The sequence below is a fragment of the Hemicordylus capensis genome, chromosome 5, assembly GCF_027244095.1.
Source record: "Hemicordylus capensis ecotype Gifberg chromosome 5, rHemCap1.1.pri, whole genome shotgun sequence".
Classification (NCBI taxonomy): domain Eukaryota; kingdom Metazoa; phylum Chordata; class Lepidosauria; order Squamata; family Cordylidae; genus Hemicordylus; species Hemicordylus capensis.
Genome location: NC_069661.1, coordinates 68018443 through 68040309, shown reverse-complemented (window position 1 = coordinate 68040309; position 21867 = coordinate 68018443). Strand labels below are relative to the sequence as shown.

Below are 21867 nucleotides of genomic sequence, written 5' to 3'. Positions count from 1 at the left end.
CCTGGCCAATCCAATTTGCTGCTTTTGGTTTTTTTGTGTTCACACATCAGCCCTCCCACCAGGTGGAAGTAGCTATTACGTATTTTGAAGAGTGTGTTTGTGCAAAATAGTCATAGTTCCCATTTACCTACAAACACACAATTCTGCCACTTACATTAGCTGACTGCACTGCTTTTTACAACATAATATGCTGGGTGAAAGATTTATTTATTTATTTATTTATTCATTCATTCATTCATTCATTTATAGCTGAAATGCTGACTATAATGATCATATTCCAACTGATTTTAACACGCAACAATCAGTTCAATATTCCAAACATTATATCATGCCCAAGAGAAGCAATAGATCTTTCTCAGATTCAAATTTGCCATGATTTAAATTTACTATATTATGAAATTATTCAGTAAAATTAGTAAGAGCTGGAGTTGAAATCCTATGAACTTAAAACTGTTATTTTGCTTCCTTTTTACAAGCACACTAACAAAAAATTCTATGACATATGTTTCATCTCTTGAGCTTTCCTATAAGTGTAATCTATGCAAAATAATTTTGTCCATTCAATTATGGGCCGCAACTCCTAGTCTGCTATTTTACAAAACTTCTATGCCTTACCTAATTCAGGATATTTCAGAGCCTTTAATGTTTCAGAGACATTTACTGGCTTCCTGTTCTATAGGCCAACAATATCCCAGAGAAAAGAGTTTTCTTTTTCTATAGCTCTGAGCTAGTGTAGCATAATGACTTCATGCAGAAGTGCTCTTACCCCTGGACTTTCAGGGGCCGAATTCCAGGGCCTCCACAGCCCCTGGGCCCCCACAAATCCTCTTTAGTCTGGGTGGTGTGGTTGCCCAGCTGAGCATGATGATGCTTAATTTGCAGTGGGGGGAGGGGGCCTCCAAAGACCTTTAGGTCCAGGCCCCAAAATTACCTAGGTGTACCTCTGATTTCACGAATATACAGTATGAAGCTACCTTATATTGAATCAGACCATCGGCCCATTTAGCTCAGTATTGTTTACACTGGTTGGTAAACAATATATAGCAGCTCTCTATATTTGGACAGTTCTCTAGGTTTCCAAGTCCTGTCTGGGCTCTTTGGCATACAAATCATTTGGACTGACACAGAATGATGGCCCCTTCCTCAGGTTAAAGCTGTAAAGCAGGAATTCTTGCTTTGAATCCCACCATCTTACAAAGTAGATGTAGCAACTCAGATTCTATCTGCAATATAGAAATGGTAATACTAATTTAACTTACATAGGGTTGCCATATTCTGACTTTCCAAATCTGGGTGCCTAATTTGCATATTATGTAAATTGGCTTGCAAACAATTTGCATATGCAAATTAGCAGCTGCGCTTTCCAGGTGACATATATTTGCTCTTAATATCTACCAACAATATTCGGAGAAGATATATTTGCCTGACCATTTCCCTTGACATATTAACAGCAGCAACAGAACAAAATGTGCAGCTTTTTAGTTAAGGCTGCAGTTCTGTACACACCTGTTTGAGAGAAGATATGATTGAAATCAACAGTGCTTACTTCTAAGTAGGCATGCATTGAATGTAAAGCCAAGAAAGTCCTTAAACATTACAATACACAGCCTAGTAGACAGGTAGTGATTCACATCCAGAGCAAGCTATCTTCTCAAGTGCCCGATAGAGGTCCATTGCTGATAACAAACAAAACAACATTCCTCAGGGGATTACTGTACTTGTGAAAGTGAAACTGTCCCAGCTAGCCTCCTGTGCTCTTCCTCTCTTAATCTAAGTCCAGCAGTAGAGCAAAATAGTGACTGTATGTTTTGCTCCATAACTCCACTTCTACAAGGGCTAGAGCTTAGGGGTTTTGTTTGTTTGTTTGTTTAAATGAAAACTGAAATCTGGGAGAATGTGGGTGGGCTAAGCAATCCAGGTGAGATGCTTACAATCTGGGTGATACCTGGAATTCCAGGGGGCATGGCAATCCTAAATTTACAGGGTTGTTGTAGGGATTACATTTCTTGTAATTTTTTAGACACAGCTTGTCAGTGTTGTCTTAATGTTGGTTTGGTGCAGCGCCAATCTGAGATTGCCAAAAAATCCTGAGTTCGCATAACACACATGCCACAGGAATCCCTGGTTTTTATTTAACTGTCATGAGGTTGATCATTTGAACCAGCCCAAAGAGATGCCTAGTACCCATTAGCTAATTTGTAACAATATGCTACCATTTCTGTGATAATTATCCCCTAACATTGTACAAACTTTTGTAACAAATGCTGATGAAGTGTAATTCCACTTATAACAGTGCTGAGTCCTACTAACTATTGGATTACATTCTTATAAATGAAAACTAGTCATGATATTACAGAGTGTAACATTAGATGCCTGACTCAAAGTTGAGAAATAAGGGTTAAAATTATGACAAACACTGAATATATTACTATTATATTCCTAATCCAGCATTCTTTCTATTATATCCATGCTTATTTTCTGAATGTGAATGTAAATGCTTTTTAAAGAAAATAGTGGTGGATATGAGCACATGATTACATGCTTTGTTAGATTACAGCCTCACCCTGCAAAGTTCTGAATCTCTTAAAAGAGATTCAGAATGTGATGTGATTGCTACTCTACCTAGATGTACCTACCTACCTCCACCCTGCAAAGTTCTGAATCTCTTAAAAGAGATTCAGAATGTGATGTGATTGCTACTCTACCTAGGAGAGGATGAGAAACAAGAGAGACATTGTACATTTTCACAAACACCAGTATTAACTTCAACCCTGGATAACACGTAAACCAGTGCATAATTAACTTTTTCAAAGAAGGTTTCTTTAAAATTTACATATATCAGCTTTTGAACTAAAAAGGTGGTGGGTAATTTACAGCCTGTGGTAAAATTAAAAGGATATATTTAACAAGTCTGGATTCTGAGGATTAATTCAAACATTAAAGATGTAGGACAGATATCACAGAGGCTGTACTACCTCTTCTAATTTTCATGTGGAGATGTCTTTTAAAAGATTAAGAACATCATACACATCAACAAATTTAGCATGTCAGAAGCATTTCTCTCAGAAAATGATTGACATGAGGGCACTTTCAAACAAATGCTTTCCCAGATGAAACCTGAAATGCTATGGTCCCAATGTGAGGATTCCCACTAGTATATTATGCATGTTTGCACAGAACCCTAAACAGTTCTAGTTTGGCTTCATCATTATTTAGAGCTCTTCTAAATTCAGGTTGAAGCATATTCACTTTAAAGCCTGAATGTAACATTTGATAGGACTTGTGTATTGTATTACAATTATTTATTTCCATTGTGTGTGATTTCTCTCTCTCTCTCTCTCTATATATATATATATATGGAGTGCGAAGAACTTCCCTTTAAAAACACACTGTCAACATGAATACATTTTATGAGATAATCTGTGATCCAAATGGTGGCGAGACTGAAAAAATGTTTATTATTAATTCCCCCCCACAGCTTTTTTAAGCATAAGATGCTAGGATCCAATGCCAATGCATAATCAATAAAGAAAAAAATTGGCAATACCAGAATGCATTTTTGTGGAAAACCGGGAACTACAGTGATTAATAATAGGATATCTTTTGGGGCTTTGAAGAATTATTGGGGGGTGGGGGGCAGACTTTCTGTTTTACTTTGTGTCAAATTTCCATCAGACAAACTGGCAAAGAAACAGAAGTTAACTGCACCAGTCCACTTAAATAATTGGTTAGCATATCTTAGCCCCATTCAGACATTAAACAACATGCCACTGTAGCCAGGTACAGTGGAGCAGTGGGTTGGAAGTCCCACCCCTGACCTCTCAATCACCACAACTCCCAACTGCCCATGCTTAAAGCTGTGTTTGTGTGAATAGCGAAGCACCCTATTCGTGATGGTGGGTACTTCCATGATCACAAGGCTGGTGTGATTCAGCCCCAAGATCACAGAAGAACCCACCATCATGGATAGGGCACATTGCTATTCACACAAATGCCACTCTAAGCATGTGCGACAGTGATTGACAGGTCATGGTGGGACTCCCTACCCATTTGTGCTGCTGTACACAGTTACAGTGGCACATTGTTTATTGTCTGAATGGGGCTATGATATTCACCAAATCCACAATTCTGAATTACTCCCTTTTCAAACTTGTCAACAGGGCCGGCTCTTACCAGTAAGCAGAAGATGCGCCGCATCAGGGCGCAGTCTGCAGGAGGGCGTCGAGCTGATGATACCTCCTTTAAAAAAAATTAAATTCCAGCCACCGCACAGCTGAGGAGATGGCTGCAGGGGTGCGTGCGTGTCCTACCGCCTACACCTCCCCACCAGCGGCGGGAGCGACTGAACAAGAGAAACGCTGTGGCCTGCTGTTTGGCCTGGCGTCACTTCCCAGTTGCAAGGCGCACCTGTGCAGTGAAGTCTATTAAGTATCTCGCAATTAGGAAGTGACACCGGGCCAAACAGCAGGCCACAGCATTGCTCTGATATCTTCTGCCGCTGCTGGGGGTGGGGTGTAGAAGGAGACACACACACACCCACAGCCATCCCCTTGGCCATGCGGCGGCTTGAATTGGTGGGAGGCGGTGAGAAGAAAATGGCACCAGACACAGTGATGACGGTGGAGGTGGCTGGCGGCCCCACAAGGGAGCCCTGCAGCAGGCAGGCAAAAATGGCAGGGAGGAGGGAGCCCGGTGGGGAGAGAAAGTGCTGCTGGGGGGGAACTGCCTGTGACAGGAGGAGGACAAGGACCTCTGGAACGACGGGGAACGGACTCTCTTTTTCTCGCCAAGACTGCTCCATTCTCATTCATTCTCTCTCTCTCTCTCTCTCTCTCTCTCTCTCTCTCTCTCTCTCTCTCTCTCTCACCAAGACTGCTCCATTATCTTAAATACCCAGGGCTTAAGCTGTGTAGGGCTTTATAGCTTATAACCAGCACCTTGTATTTTGCCCAGAAGCGTATTGGCAGCCAAATAGCTCTTTAAGTATAGGAGTAATATAATTATAATTATATTATATACATATTATGTACATAATTAAGTAAAATTTTGAATACACACTAATTGTATTTATTTTGAATTTTCATTTTTTACTATAGCTGGGGTGGGGGGCGCTCAACAGAATGTTGCATCAGGGCGCCAGATCCCCCAGAGCTGGCCCTGCTTGTCAATGGTGTTATGGTGAGCCAGCCGACCCCTTGCTTCACCAGCCTGGGTCTTGTTAAGGTTCTTCAGCTTGATCATTTCTGTTTGGAATGTCAGAAGTTTCTGTAGACATTCCCAGATAGATACACCGATACAGGATGAGCATAGACAACAAACAAACTTTTATTTTATTCTTGGAACAGAAGAGAAATTTGATCAGCATTTAAAAATAATCTCTCACATCTCATTTCCTAGATCTTTCATCAGAATAATACATCACCCTTACATGGCCTGAGGTGGCAGTCTTTCCGAAAAAATAAAAATAAAAATAGGATAGTTTCTCCTAACAAGCAACTGAAACAGCATCCTGTTTCTTCACAGTTAAAAGTCCTATTAATGCAAATAGAAAGGTTGTATTTTAGGCTTTAGCTAAGCAACAATACATTAAATTAAAAGATCTAACATATGTATCAAGTAAAGTACTTCTGCATTATCATGAATATGTATATGTACACACACAAAGTATAACTCCAAACTTAAAATGGCAGACAAGAAAATATAACAGAGGGAAAACCAGTTTAAAACCAGCTCAGATAATGTGTGGAAAACCTGGACAAATAAATTTTTCCTGGTATAACATTAGCCACAGTAGTGAAGCAAAAGCTTATTAAAAAGGGAAAGATGATCAGAAATATTAAGAGCAATGCCTGACTCCACAGTTTAGCGCAAATAATTCATACTACATTCATATTATAGGTGAGCAAAATGTCATATACTCATACTCTATCCTCTTTCCCTCAGGTATATGTGAGGATATTTACAATGTATTTTGGGATGTGTTCAGTTCACTCAGCTCTTAAACTGTGCTAGCTTTTACTAGGGTATCCACCACATCCTGGCAGTCTGAGTCAGGGCTGCTTCCAACATTACTAATTTGGCTCATGGAAAGGCAACTATTTTGATGAAAATAGTTGATGCTGCAATTACTTTTAGCCGTGTCTGTTCACAAGTCAGGCATTCCTTCTGGCTCCTTGGCATCCCATGTCTGACTGGCAAGTAGATGCGGGAATAAATTCTTCCAGTGACCAATTCCACTGGGGCTTGGGAGGGCTGGGAGAAAGGCAGGAGCCTACCTACCTTCCACCCTCTTCAAGGTGCCCCTACTTGCACACCCACATGATTGGCATGGCGGCAGTCACCCAATGTGAGGTCGGGAGGAGAAAGTCCTCCTGCATTCCACAATGCACTGCACAAGCAGCAAAGAAGCCTGCTGCAATGCAGCAAGGCTTCTTTCCTTGGCCATGCTACAGCTGGGGCTCGTGCCATCACTCACGGAAGCCGTTTTCTGAGCCGTAGCACTGCAGATGACCAAAATGTGGTAGGACGGATTATTTTTCCATTTTACCTCATCTTTTGCCCAGGAAACAAATCTGGACTACCTGGGGCTGCAGCTGTTGGGATGGAAGATTTCCCAGTCTCCCACGGGCTGCTTGAGTAGGAAGGATTTTACCCAAGCAGCTTATGTCATGTGGATGTCCTTTATGATTTGCAACAGGGGAGTACCTTGCAGGTGCATTCCTGAAAATAAAAATAGTAACATAGAAAAGTATGTAATGAAAGAATGGATGCAAGAATGGTATGCTATCCCCTGGTCTAAAAGCATACAATAAAGCAACCTTGCGACATGCTGAAGCTAAGAAGGTCTGGATCTGCTCAGTATCTTAAGAACATAAGAACAGCCCTGCTGGATCAGGCCCAAGGCCCATCTAGTCCAGCATCCTGTTTCGCACAGTGGCCCACCAGATGCCGCTGGAAGCCACAGGCAGGAGTTGAGGGTGTGCCCTCTTTCCTGCTGTTAGTCCCCCTCAACTGGTACTCAGAGGCATCCTGCCTTTGAGGCTGGAGGTGGCCTGTAGCCCTCCAACTAGTAGCCATGATAGACCTCTCCTCCATGAAGTTATCCAAACCCCTCTTAAAGCCATCCAGGTTGTTGGCTGTCACCACATCCTGTGGCAGAGAGTTCCACAAGTGGATCACATGTTGTGTGAAACAATACTTCCGTTTGTTGGTCCTAGACCTCCTAGCAATGAATTTCATGGAGTGACCCCTGGTTCTAGTGTTGTGTGAGAGGGAAAAGAATTTCTCTCTCTCCACTTTCTCCACTCCATGCATGATTTTATAGACCTCTATCATGTCTCCCCGCAGTCGGCTTTTTTCTGAACTAAAAAGCCCCAGGTGTTGTAGTCTTGCATCATAAGAAAGGTGCTCTAGGCCCCTGATCATCTTGGTTGCCCTCTTCTGCACATTTTCCAGTTCTACAATGTCCTTTTTTAGATGCGGTGACCAGAATTGTACGCAGTACTCCAGGTGTGGCCGCACCATAGTTTTGTATAAGGGCATTATAATATTAGCAGTTTTATTTTCAGTCCCCTTCCTAAATCCCTAGCATGGAATTGGCCTTTTTCACAGCTGCCGCACATTGAGTCGACACTTTCAACGAGCTGTCCACCACGACCCCAAGATCCCTCTCCTGGTCAGTCACCGACAGTTCAGATCCCATCAGCATATGCTTGAAGGTGGGATTTTTCGTCCCAATGTGCATCACTTTACATTTGCTAACATTGAACCGCATTTGCCATTTTGTCGCCCACTCACCCAGTTTGGAGAGATCCTTTTGGAGCTGCTCACAATCCATTTTGGATTTCACTACCCGGAAGAGTTTGGTGTCATCTGCAAATTTGGCCACCTCACTGCTTACCCCTGCTTCTAGATCATTTATGAATAAATTAAAAAGCACCGGTCCCAGTACAGATCCCTGGGGGACCCCACTTCTTACTTCCCTCCATTGTGAAAACTCTCCATTTATACCTACCCTCTGTTTCCTGTCTTTCAACCAGTTAGCAATTCACACATGTACTTGTCCCTTTATCCCATGACCACTAAGTTTCTTCAGGAGTCTTTGATGAGGAACTTTGTCAAAAGCTTTATGGAAGTCCAGATATACTATGTCAAGTGGATAACCTTGATCCACACACTTGTTGACACTCTCAAAGAACTCCAAAAGGTTGGTGAGGCAAGATTTGCCTTTGCGGAAGCTGTCCTGGCTCACTCCCGGCAGGGCCTGTTCTTCTAGGTTCTTTACAATTTTATCCTTGAGGATGCTTTCCATCAATTTGCCTGGAACAGACGTTAGGCTAACCAGCCTGTAATTTCCCGGATCGCCCTTGGACCCTTTTTTGAAAATCAGTGTTACATTTGCTACTTTCCAGTCCTCCGGTACAGAGCCCGATTTCAGGGATAAGTTATATATTTTAGCAAGGAGGTCGGCAATTTCACATTTGAGTTCTTTGAGGACTTTTGGATGGATGCCATCCGGCTCTGGTGATTTGTTAGCTTTCTGTTTTTCCAGACAGTTTAAAACATCATCTCTTGTCACTTCTATCTGACTCAGCTCTCTAGCCTCCATCCGTAAAGAGTTCAGGAACAAGTATATACTCAGTATCCTCTGCCGTGAGGACAGATGCAAAGAACTCATTCAGCTTCTCTGCAACCTCCACATCCTCCTTAATAATCCCTTTTCACTCCTTTATTGTCTGATGGTCCAACCATCTCCCTAGCAGGTTTCCTGCTTCTGATGTATTTAAAGAAGTTTTTGTTATTCCCCTTGATGCTTTTAGCTAAAAACTCCTCAAACTCTCTTTTTGCCTCCCTTATTGTCACCTTGCATTTATTTTGCCAGAGTTTGTATTCCTTTCTGTTCTCTCCATTTGGACAGGGCTTCCAATTTTGGAAGAAGTCTTCTTTCCTTTTATGGCTTCCTTGACAGTACCCATTAGCCATGCTGGCATCCTCCTGGACTTAGTGGTACCTTTCCTCCTTTTGGGTATACAATCTAACTGGGCTTCTAGTATTGTGGTTTTGAGTAAACTCCATGCACTCTGGAGCGAAGTTACTCTCCTGATTTTCCCCCTCAGCTTTCTTTTCACCATACTTCTCATTTTGGAGAAGTTTCCTCTTCTGAAATTCAAAATGTCTGTGTTAGACGTCCTTGGTGATTCTCTCCCCGCATGTATGATACATTTGATGGCACTGTGGTCACTGTTCCCTAAAGGGTCAATGATACTGACATCACGCACCAGGTCCTGGGTGCTACTCAGAATTAGGTCCAAGGTTGCCTTCTTTCTGGTTGGTTCCAAGACCAACTGTTCTAGGGCATAGTCATTTAGCGTACCTAGAAATTTGACCTCTTTGTCCTGACCTGACTGTGAATTTACCCAGTCTATTTGTGGGTAATTGAAGTCACCCATAATTACAGCCCTGCCTCTCCTTGACGCCTCCCTGATTTCCTCCTGCAGCTCCCAGTCACTGTCGGCTTTTTGATCTGGAGGGCGATAGCACATCCCCAGTAGCACGTTCCCTTTCAGGCCTTGTATTGTCACCCACAGGGTTTCTGTGGAGAACTCCAGTCCACCTAGGTTTTCTGGCTTGTTAGATTCTATCCCTTTTTTAACGTACAGTGCTACCCCTCCTCCAAGGCACCCCTCCCTGTCCTTTCTATAGAGACTATACCCAGGGATAACATTGTCCCACTGGTTCTCACTGTTCCACCATGTTTCTGTTATGCCCACTCTATCTATATCTTAGTGAGGCACTGCCTGTCTGGGACTCCATGTATGCCTTCTTGAGAATACAAGTTAAATAATTTAATGTTAATTATGTCATTGTAACATAATTCTTGTAATTCTTAAGTTTTTATCATTACAAAAGATAAAAACAAAAACAAAGAACATTAAGGAGAAAGAGGTGGGTTCAAATATCACTTAGAACCATGGTTTATTTCAACTAAGCTTTATTTAACAAACCTGAGTGGTGCTACAGACAAACACAAAATCTTGGTTTGTTTCACCATCTTGTTGTTCTTCAAGTCTCGCCCCTTCTTTGTACCTTCCGTGATCTAGACTTGCTTCTCTCTATGTAAGAGCCTTCTCTATGTGAGGTTGGGAAACCCTCAGGAGCAGATTTTTCAAAGAGCACAAGAGAGAAGCGGAAATCAGCAAAAAACACCCTTTCCCCTTTGGGGGGATCTTAGGATATCATTCATTCATTCATACATACATACATGGTGAAAGAGTGCCAGATAATATGGTATTCAAGAGATTTTATTCTCTACCAGAATAATTGCTACTCTTCATGAGAATTACATCACAAGTAATGTTTAAGTATAAAATGGTGCCAATCTAGTGCACATTACATGTGCCTACATAGCACTCGTACTTTAATGTGGCATTTCTTCTAGAATACTTAGCTGGGGAACATATTGCTAAGGAGCTCATGAGAGTCAAGCAAGATGCAGGACTGATTCTAAGCTATAGATTCACCTGGGCTATAGATTCACCTATTCCTGTCCAAGTGTACCCCAAACCCTAACTGCTGGTGTGACTTGTAGCACATGTGTTGCAGATCAGCCTTGTTTTATAACCTCACCCAACAACTTGTTGCAGCAATAAATTAATTATTAGAACATATACTTTCTATTAGTATAGCAGCAGCAGCATGTCACCTTACCTTAGACCACCATTGTTGGAGCATCGTTCTGGTGCTACAGATAGATATGCTGATATATTTTTCTGAGATCAGGGTCCTCCACATTCTCATATGTTGTGGCTAATCTTGATACTGGGTGATTGATTGATTGATTGATTGAGTACTGTCAAGTCGGTGTCGACTCTTAGTGACCACACAGATAGATTCTCTCCAGGATGATCTGTCTTCAACTTGGCCTTTAAGGTCTCTCAGTGGTGCATTCATTGCTGTCATAATTGAGTCCATCCACCTTGCTGCTGGTCATCATCTTCTTCTCTTTCCTTCAACTTTCCCCAGCATTATGGACTTCTCAAGAGAGGTGGATCTTCACATAGTGTGGCGAAGTATGAGCCTGACCATCTGTGCCTTGAGTGAAAATTCTGCATTGATTTGTTCTATGATCCATTTGTTTGTTTTCCTGGCTGTCCATGGAATCCTCAAAAGTCTTCTCCAGCACCAAAGTTCAAAAGCGTCAATGCTTTTTCTATCTTGCTTCTCCAAAGTCCAGCTTTCGCATCCATAGAGTGTCACAGGAAAAACCATTGTCTGAACGATTCTAATCTTTGTTGGTGTAGACACGTCACAGCATCTAAATATCCTTTCCAAGGCCTTAATTGCCACCAAGTGCTAGTCTGTAACGTATTTCTTGACTGCTGGATCCTTTACTGTTGATGGTCGATCCTAAAAGGCAGAAGCTATCCACCACTTCATTGACTTCATTGTCAATTCTGAGGCTGGTTGCTGTACCCATTGCCATTAGTTTAGTCTTCTTTACATTTAGTTAGTTAGTTAGTTAGTTAGTTAGTTTGTTTAGCTGAGCTCTTCCACCTTGTTGCACCAATAATGTAATCAATTTGATTCTATGTACTCCATCTGGTGATGTCCATGAGTATAGGCACTGCTTTGGTTGTTTGAAGAATGTGTTAGCAATGAAGAGATCATTGGCTTGGCAGAAACTAATAGTCATTCTCCTGCTTCGTTTCTGTTTCCTAGGCCATATAGGCCGACTGTGTTTTCCTCCTTACCTTTTCTAGCTTCGGCATTCCGGTCTCCAACCACCAGCATCACATCTTGCTTGCATGTTCTGTCAATTTCAGACTGAACTTGAGCATAAAACTCATCAACTTCCTCTTCTTCTACATCAGTAATTGGGGCATAGACTTGAAGAACTGTCATGTTAAAGGGTTGTCCATGAAATCTAATTGACATTAGTCAGTCACTGACCACATTGTACCCAATTAATAGTACTTGGGTACAATGCAGTCAGTAACTGACTAATATCAATATCATTTCTATATCCTCCCTGACTATGAAAGCAACACCTTTCCTTCCTTGGTTTTCATGTCCTGAGTAGTAAACGGTATGGTTTTCTGACTGAAAGTGTCCCATTCCAGTCCATTTTAATTCACTTATGCCCAAGATGTCAATGTATAGTCGATTCATTTCATATTTCATTGTGTCGGGCTTTTCCATATTCATGCTTCTTATGTTCCATGTTCCCATTGTAATTCTGTCTTTGCAGCTTCGGATTTTCTTTTCCCACACAGCAACATCAGCTGCTCGACGTCCAAAAGGCTTTAGTGTAACCATGTTATAAACACCATCAGTACTCTGAGAGATCCTCAGCTCTTCCTCAGTAGCATGTTGAGTACCATCTGACCGGAGGGGTCCATCATCCGGCACTACATTGACAATCATTCTATCTTGTCTATCCATGTGGTTTTCTTGGTAAAATACAGGAGTGGTTTACCATTGTCTTCTCCTGTGCAGTATGAAATGATGTCTTTGTTCAAAGACCATTTAAATCCCTGTAAAAGCTATGCCATACCAGTGATTCTTCTGACAGCGATTGCACCACTGCCCCCCAAAGAACACAGCACCCAAACAGTACCACGCAAGGACAATTTTTTGAGGGGGGAGAGGGTCTAGCGGGGGCACTATTTCTCTAATACTCAGGAAAAGGAAAGGAATGAGGGAACATGATGACTTCCTAGGAGGGGATATGCATATGAGGGAGGGCAAAGGATCCTGGAGGGGTTCTCTCCTGCCATGACCTAGGATGGTGTTGTGAGGAATCTCCATGTCAAAGCAGTCCATGCAGACCAAACCAAACTCCTGCTCTACAGGCAGTTTGCTGCCGGTGCCTGCATTCGCTCATGAGAGGGCCAGTCTACTGGGGAACAGCATGTGGCTGAAACTCCAAAGTCTCCCTTCAGACTGCACACTCACAAGTTGAGCTAATCCAACAAAGTTGTATGCGATACCCAAATCTCCACAGAATTGCTGTAAAACCCCTGCTTTCCCATGAAGCTTTGCGCACACACAAAGGAGATTTTGACGCTCCATGTGTCAGAGCCAGGCCATGTGTGCAGATGAGGGAACATTGGGTGCATGAACGGATCTTTAAACTAAGGGTGTGCAATTTTGATTTTCAGTGTTTTGATTTGGATCTGAATCGAAACACCCCTGATTTGTTTTTGGGTCCAAATCTGACCCATCTGAATCACCCCAGATTCGATTCAGATCTGAATTAATCCAAATCCAAATCCAAATCCGAATTGATTCGGATTTTAAAAAGTGGGTCCCGGGGCCAAAAGAGTGGGGTGGGGTTGTAGTGCCTAATGGGTGGAGGCTATCACCCTAATTGCAGAGGGATTGGGCAGAGGGCTGATTTTTGGTGAATTGTTGAAGTTTTAGTGTCTTTGGGGCAGATTTGGGGCATAAAGTGAGATCTGGGGCAGAAGAGTGGGGTGGGGTGGTAGTGCCTAATGGGTGGAGGCTACCACCCCAATTGCAGAGGGCTGATTTTTGGTGAATTGTTGAAGTTTACAAGTCTTTAAGGTTTTTCCTCATAAGGCATAATGGAGGGTGTATCTCTTCACGTGGGGGGGAGATGTGGCCTAGCGTGGTGTAGGGTTGGTGGTAGTGCAAGGTAGGGGAAAGGAAGCTACCAGAATTTTTTCAAAGGATTTGGGAAGAGGGTTGATTTTTGGTGAATTGTTGAAATTTACGCGTCTTTAAGGTTTTTCCACATAAGGTATAATGGAGGTTTCAGCAGCCCCATAAGTGCACTTGGGGGGTGCTGGGGTGGCCCAGAGTGAGTGGTGGTGTGGTGCACATAGGGTGCCAACCACCCCCATGGGTTTCTAACCCATGGGGGGAAAGGTTCTGTTGTTTCTGAGGTATTCTGAGTGTGGATTCTATGCTAGCAAATGAGAGTGGATTCATGGTGTCTCATTGAAAATCTCATTTGCTAGCATAGAATCCACACTCAGAACACCTCCACTATTCTTCTGTCTCCATGGCTGCTTATAGCATAGACACAGTTCTAAAGAGGAGGAAATAAAAAAGTGAAAATGAGATAATAGTATCCTAATCAGTTCTTAATTTTTTAATGTGTGTATTGCTCCACATACAACAAGATGGGGAAGAGGGAATGTTAAATTATCTAGGGCAGCAAATAAGTTTGAGTTAGCACTGCTTTTGAGAGTTCTATAAAATTCTCATAATTATTCATAAAGGTTATTCATAAAGGTGAACTAACCTTATCAAAAACCGAGTTGAGGCATGGTGAGGTACACAGAGGTTCTTTGGAGTCCTAGCCCCTCTCCTATTCCCGCACCATAGGGGTTCATCTGGTAAATGGAATTAGATGGATCTCCAGTTTTGCTGTGGTAAAGAGAGCCCTAAAATCACATCATTGCCCCCCATCAAAGACCTAACAAAACAGCCAAATCTTCACCACATTCTGAGAGCTGTACTCTCTTCGAATGTGGTGAAGATTTGGATGTCTTGTTAGGTCTTTGATGGGGGGGCAATGATGTGATTTTAGGGAAGGGCTATAGATATTTTGGTAGTTCTACAGATTGCTTGTATATTGATGTCATGTAGTTTCTATTGTTTATTTTGTGTTCAGTTCTGCTGTAAGTAAGCCACTTTGTGCTGAAAGCTGCAGTAAAAGTGGAGTGATCTGAAAAAACAACACACACAAACCAACCAGTGGAGAATGGAGACACTCTTACCATCAGGGCTGTGTGATCTGATTAATTAGTGTGCCAGGTTATAACTCTGCAAGCTTCCTTGTTTGAATTACCTTCTTATCGCACCAAAGATCAATGAACTCTTTATTAGGAACTTAGCCATAAGAAAAGGGCATTAATTTAATGTGTGCTGAGATAAGCACAGGAACATAGGAAGCTGCCTTATACTGAATCAGACCACTGGCCCATCTAGCTCAGAATTGTCTACAATGACTGGCAGTGGCTTCTTTAAAGTTCCAGGAGTCTTTCCCAGCTCTACCTGGAGATGCCAGGGATTCAACCTGGGACCTTCTGCATGCAAAGCAGATGACTACTGAACTACGGTCTCATCCCCAAAGGTGGCATACATGGGTCTCCCATCCAGGCACTGGCCCCAACAAGACCTGCTTAGCTCCAATAAGGCAGCTGTGCCCTTAAAGCATGCTGTGGGACCCCAAGCTTTGTAGATGCCCCCCATAAGAATATGCCAATTTATGTAACCAAGAATTTAGGTTTATTAACAAGCACAAAGGAGAAGGATATCATAGTCGGAGAAATAAACACATGTTGTTTTTATCTTAATAAAATATCTTGCCTTTATTTGGTGGGCAAGAGAATAGGCAGATGTTTAGCATTTTTTGTTATAGAAAAATCCAGGCCAAACACGCGCGCGCGCACACACACACACACACACACACAGTCAATTATAAGTTAGAAATCCAGGGTTCCCTCTAACTTTGGGTAGAGATGCAGCATGGAATTTAGCTGTCTATGGCCAAAGAGTAAACACTTAGTCTCTAAGAATGGATTTGGCTGTATCTTAATAGGAAGCTTCTGCTGTCAATTGGCCCAGACACAATGTGATTCCTGGATGGTAGGAAAATAGGCCAGGCAAGTTCAGGCTTGTCCTAGTGGCAATGCAAATTCACTGTCTGTATTGCCAATGCACATCTGGTAATGCTTGGATATTGGCTGGCGGGGCTATCAGAAACAAAAGTCAAGAGCAGTAGCTACATGTAGTCTGACACATTAGAATGGAGGCATCTTGGTTGATGCAGGCACAGATTTGTAAAATATTATCTGTAATTCAGACAACATAATACAGTATATTCCTAACTACATGACAAGCACTCTCAATGTACATAAGAAGCAGCCATTCCTGACATGTGGCAGAGGACAGGGTTAAATTTAACTTTGTTTCTTTCATGTGCAATTCATGTCAACATAAAGATTTAATCTGAAGTACATATTAAATAAGCAACTAAGTAATACAGCTTAATTTTAGAACCTACCCTCCTGTGTTAAAAAAAGAACTTAGAGTATTGCTTCTTCACCAGCAGTCTCTTACAAATGCTTAGGTAGTTATTTTCTTTCAAAGACATAATAGAGTGACTTTACCTCAGATCACCACAAGTCGTAACTGATCTCATTTAAACCATATTTATTAAGAATAGAAAAAACAGACAAAAGAAATAGGCTTTACATCTACACATACTTTGTACAAACTAATCCAGATGGCTCGAATTATCAAATGATGTACAGGTGAAACTCGAAAAATTAGAATATTGTGCAAAAGTTCATTAATTTCAGTAATGCAAATTAAAAGGTGAAACTGATATATGAGATAGACGCATTAAATGCAAAGCGAGATAAGTCAAGCTTTAATTTGTTATAATTGTGATGATCATGGCGTACAGCTCATGAAAACCCCAAATCCACAATCCCAGAAAATTAGAATATTACATGAAACCATGTCTCGATAATATTGGCAGTACAAAAGTACATGTGCTGTTGTTTCGATCTCACTGGAACCACAGGGATAAACACATTCTTCATATGGGATTCCATGGTACCTTCCCTCCAGCACTGCAGTACACAGAGCATTGCAACAGGCCAATGTCAAGGCTCTGTGGTACTTTGGAGTTGTAATTTGAGTCAAGTAATCAGCAAGGGTGAAGCTCATAATTTGAATGCCCCCAAAGACATTGGCTGGTACGGAGGCTTTATCAATTTGACACTCCATATCATAGATCCTTTTCCTAATTTTGGATCTGGCAGTGTCGTAGCCCAAAGTTAGCAAAGCAGTGGCCGAGGGGGGGAGGGCGGAAACCATAATAATAAAGCCTGTTCTCTGCACCTTTTCCCCATCTGGAATGATGCAAATCCTTTAGTACCAGTGGGGCTAAGCCAATAGGGCTGATGAGCTTAAGCCAGAATTCAAAAATGATGATCCAAGCCCTGGCCTCTAATTTGAGCATCCTCGCTTCCAGCCTTAGTACTGCCCTAAGCACACAGCTGGGGACCTGGAATATATTCTTCAGGAAGTTTGATTGAATAGCTTCTCGTTTACCAAAATTGGAATAAATATCCAACTGGACTCCATATAGAAGTTGTACTCGAGCCTTGGCCTCAAACAATGTAATGGCCGCGGGTATAAAGTGGGCACCTCTAGAATAAAGATAAGATTGGATTATGTATGAGCTCTTCTTTCTGTTCTGAATAACATAATCTCTGTGTGTGGATCTGGAACCAGAGGCCTGAAAAATTACCCCAAGGTACTTAAATTGCTTAACCTGTTCCGGCTTATACCCATTTAATTTCCAGTTGCAAAGTTTGGGTCTTTTCGCAAACACAAGAATCTTTGTTTTACTATAATTAATTTTTAAGGAATTCTCCTTACAATAGGAAGCTAGAGAGTGTAAGGCTCTTCTTAGTCCTACTTGTGTTTGTGAAAGAATGACAGCATCATCCATGTACAGAAGAGTTGCAAGATGTTTGTCTGATAATTTAGGAGGGTGGTGATCCGATTTTTTAAATGGGGAGCAAGAAAATTAATATAGAAATTAAACAATAATGGAGCAAGTATACAACCTTGTCTTACTCCCCTGAATGTTGGGGTTTCTTTGGTGAGATGTCCACGCACGCTACAACAAACTCTTATATGAGAATTTTCATGAAGTTTTATAATCAGACATAGTAACCAACCATCAATTGTAGAATTAAAAAGCTTATTCCAAAGTTTCTCTCTAGAGACCGAATCAAAAGCTGCCCTAAAATCAACAAAGCCTGCAAACAGAGCAGAGCTCGGATTAGAAGAATATTTCCCTACTAAATGCTGTAAAATTAAGGCTGGATCCAAGACAGAGAGGCCTGCACGGAAGCCAAACTGCTCCTCAGTCAGAATCTTGTGGTTTTAAATAAGTTCCATGCTTTCTGGAGTGATTTGACCCTCCTGACTTTCTCTTTCAACTCCCTTCTTCCCAATCCCCTCATTTTTGAGAAGTTTCTTATTCTGAAGTCCAAAGCATCTGTGTTGGACTTACTTGACAATTCTCCACTCGCATATATGCAGAATTGGATCACACTATGGTCACTGCTAACCAATTGTTATGCAACTCTGACATTTTGTACCAGGTCCTGGGCACCACTCAGGATTAAATCCAAGGTTGCCATATCTCTGGTTGGTTCCACGACTAACTGTTCTAAGGCATAGTCATTTAGCATGTCTAGAAATTTGGCCTCTCTTTCATTTCCTGAATGTGAATGTACCCAGTCTTTGTGTGGGTAGTTGAAGCCGCCCTTTATTACTGCCTTGTCTCTCTTTGACACCTTTCTTGTTTCTCCAACGCCAGGTCACTCTCAGTGGTTTGATCTGGAGGGCGATAGCATGTCCCTAATAACACAGTTCAATTCAGTCCTCGTAATGTTACCCATAATGATTATGTGGAGGACTCCTGTCCACCTAGGTTTTCTAGCTTATTGGAATCTATCCCTTCTTTGATAGACAGTGCCACTCCTCCCACAATCCTCCCCTCCCTGTCCCTTCTATAGAGTTTATATCCAGGAATAATCATGTCTCACTGTCCCACTTGAATTAATCATTCAATCTATGGATTTTTAATGATTTTTAAGATCTTAAGCCAAAATTGCAGTAACAGCAGTGGCAAAAAAAATAACTTCACATCTGATAAACTATTTTTTAAAAGCAAGAAACATCAATGGATGGACCAAGGAACGTGAAATTAAATACACAGAATAATGCCATCCTCCGCTACCTACGTGCCAAATTTCAGAGCTCTGTGCCCACCCAGTACTGAATTTTTTTCTCTTTCCCATAAAGACTTTTTGGTTCAAAATAGTGTCCTTGTGCTACCACGCTATTGTAGAATGATGTAAACCAGAGGAAAATTCTATCGAACCTGCATTCTTTTTTAGGACGTATATACTACGCATTGAGGGCCAATCGCCAAGAAAAAACCCTGAGTAATGCCACTGCGGCATAAGCTTCTGAGGAATATACTCCTTGCTCTAGCTAAAGATGTTGAAAAATTGTGTAACAGCTGAGCCCAAATGAACTTTGCATTTGAATAGGAGACTACATGTGAGCATTGTAAGATATTCCAATTAGGGGATGGGACTGCTCTCGGAAGAACATCAGCTAGGAGTGTGCATGGTTCAGTCCGGGCACAATGTAAAAGACCGCCGGACCAGTTCGGAGGTCCGGTGGTCCGGGGGTTCGGGAGGGCGGGGGCATGTAGCTTTAAGGGGGGGTTGGTAGTACTTACCCCCCCGCCGCTCTTCCCCCTCCGGCGCTGGTGCATTTTAAAATCTTCCTGGGGCGGCAGAGTTCCTCCCTGCCGCCCCTGCCCCCGTCGTTGTCATCCAAAGCCTTCAAAGGAGGACAGCTAGCGGTGCGCATGTGCCATGACGTATGTGGCGCGCACGCGCCAGCGGCGGAGATGAGCGCGCACACTGCGCAGGGCGCATGCGCGCCACTAGCGGTACTCCTTTGAAGGCTTTGGATGACAACGACGGGGGCAGGGGTGGCAGGGAGGAACTCTGCCACCCCAGGAAGATTTTAAAACGCACCAGTGCCGGAGGGGGAAGAGTGGCGGGGGGGTAAGTACTACCACCACCCCATTAAAGCTACATGCCCCCCAGTGCCGGACCACGCCTCCGTGGTTCCGTGCACATCCCTAACATCAGCATCCTGCATGTAGAAGGTTCCAAGTTCCCTCCCTGGCATCCCCAAAATTTATTTAAGAGAATGAGGCTATCCTCACGATCAGCAAAAATCGGGCTAGGAGACCCTAGCCCGATTTTTGCTGATCGTGTAAACCACCGGGCTCGCAGGCGAGCCCGGTGGCTTACTAGCAGCTAGCCTGATTTTGTAGCCCTCCCCTTAGCCCGGGTTTGCGGAGTGCTCACTCCACAAACCCAGGCTTCCTGATCGTGAATAGCCACAGCGCAGCGCCACACTGTGGCTACTCATGAGTAGCCCCCCAGAGAGGAGGCGAAAAGCTGCCTCCTGGCTCCAGGGGTCTTGCCAGCATGCCCTCCGCACTCGTGGAGGACATGCTGGAGCTTCCGGGGGTCGATCGGCCCCTGCTCCACCCAACCCCTGCCGGCTCTGTCACAGAGCCAGCAGTCAGAGAACTAGGATAGCCTCATTCTCTTAAATAAATCTGTCCCCGCGCAATCACAAAAACTGGGTCTCACTGATCATGAGATCTGGCTCAATGTCTTCTTCCCCATGAACCCCATCTCACCCGTTGAGATCATCTGGAGAGGTTGGTCTACAGTTGCCATAGGCTCATCTGGATTTTGCAAACCACTCTGAGGACACTGCTCAGTAAGCAATATATAAATATAACAAATTAATAAAAATTGTAACAACACTTCAAGCTAAGGTTTCATATTACTGGAAACAATCCTGGTTAGCACTAAGCATAGTTAGATCTCACTTGGAAGTAACAGCAATCTATGGTTATAGCAAATCATGGAAGGGAAGGAAGTGCACAAATCCATGATAGGTTTTTCATCTCCAGTGATTTGTAGTGATTTGAAAAATGTGTGGACTGAACTGTAGAGTTGAAGAGAAGGGCGGGGGGAACTAAGAAGCGAGTAGGACATTGTTTTTAAATTTCTTGGTTTGTTTTATTGTTGTAAACCACTTAGAGACTTCGGTAGTGAGTGGTATACAAATATATTAAATAAATAAATAAATAAATAAATAAATGTACTACTAGTAGGAAGGAAATGGGCAAGTAATGGTTGAGGCTGTGGCCAGAAGTGCCTTCTATCAGCTTCGGCTGATATGCCAGCTGCGTCCATTTCTTGAGATGAACAACCTCAGAACAGTGGTACATCTGTTGGTAACCTCCAGACTGGATTACTGCAATGCGCTCTGTGTGGGGCTGCCCTTGTATGTAGTCTGGAAACTACCGTTGGTCCAGAATGCGGCAGCCAGGTTGGTCTCTGGGTCATCTCAGAGAGACCATATAACTCCTGTATTGAAGGAGCTACACTGGCTGCCGAAATGTTCCCGGGCAAAATACAAAGTGTTGGTTACAACCTATAAAGCCCTAAACAGCTTGGGCCCTGGATATTTAAGAGAACATCATGAAGCCCACCGCTCACTGAGATCATCTGAAGAGGTCTGTCTGCATTTGCCACTGGCTCGTCTGGTGGCTACTCAGGGACGGGCCTTCTCCACTGCTTTCCCGAGGCTTTGGAATGCGCTCCCTAGTGAAATAAGAGCCTCCCCATCTCTGACAGCTTTTTAAAAGTCTTTAAAGATGCGTGTGTTCACCCAGGCTTTTAATTAATATTGTTTTAATGGTTTTAATACTGTTTTAAAATATTGTTTTTAAAACTTTCAGTTGTTGTAATGTTTTAAACTTTTTGTTTTTGTAAAGGGACTCAAGAAGGTACAGGCTGGTAAACTCTGAAATGAATGTTGCCAGTCGTGGCTTCTACCCTATGTTCCCTCTTATACTGTGACCTGACACAACCCTAAGCAGTGAAAGCCAAAGAGCAGCGACAGGAGTTGAATGTTACACCTCAATTTGAAGAGCGAACAGTCCCTTCTTGGGCTTCAGGCTTTTGGTAAGAGTACCATACCTCCCCCTCCCCCACCGCCCTTAATTTGAACACTTCCTCTGCTGGAAAACAAAAGAGGAGAACTAGGTTTAATGGTTCATTTCTATAAAGAAAGGTGCTTGGAGGCTTAGACTCCTGATCTCAGACCTGGGAAAGGGCTGAGGAAATGCACTTCGCACCTGCTCAGTGACATCCATACTACCATAACAGCAGACGAGAAGTAGCCAAAAGAAAAACAGCC

General features: G+C 42.7%; 1 protein-coding gene across 1 annotated transcript in view; it reads left to right on the top strand.

Annotated features, from left to right (window-relative positions):
- Positions 1–21867, top strand: part of PDGFC (platelet derived growth factor C) — a 233273-nt gene that overhangs the window by 13118 nt on the left and 198288 nt on the right. The gene's annotated exons all lie outside the window — the stretch shown is intronic.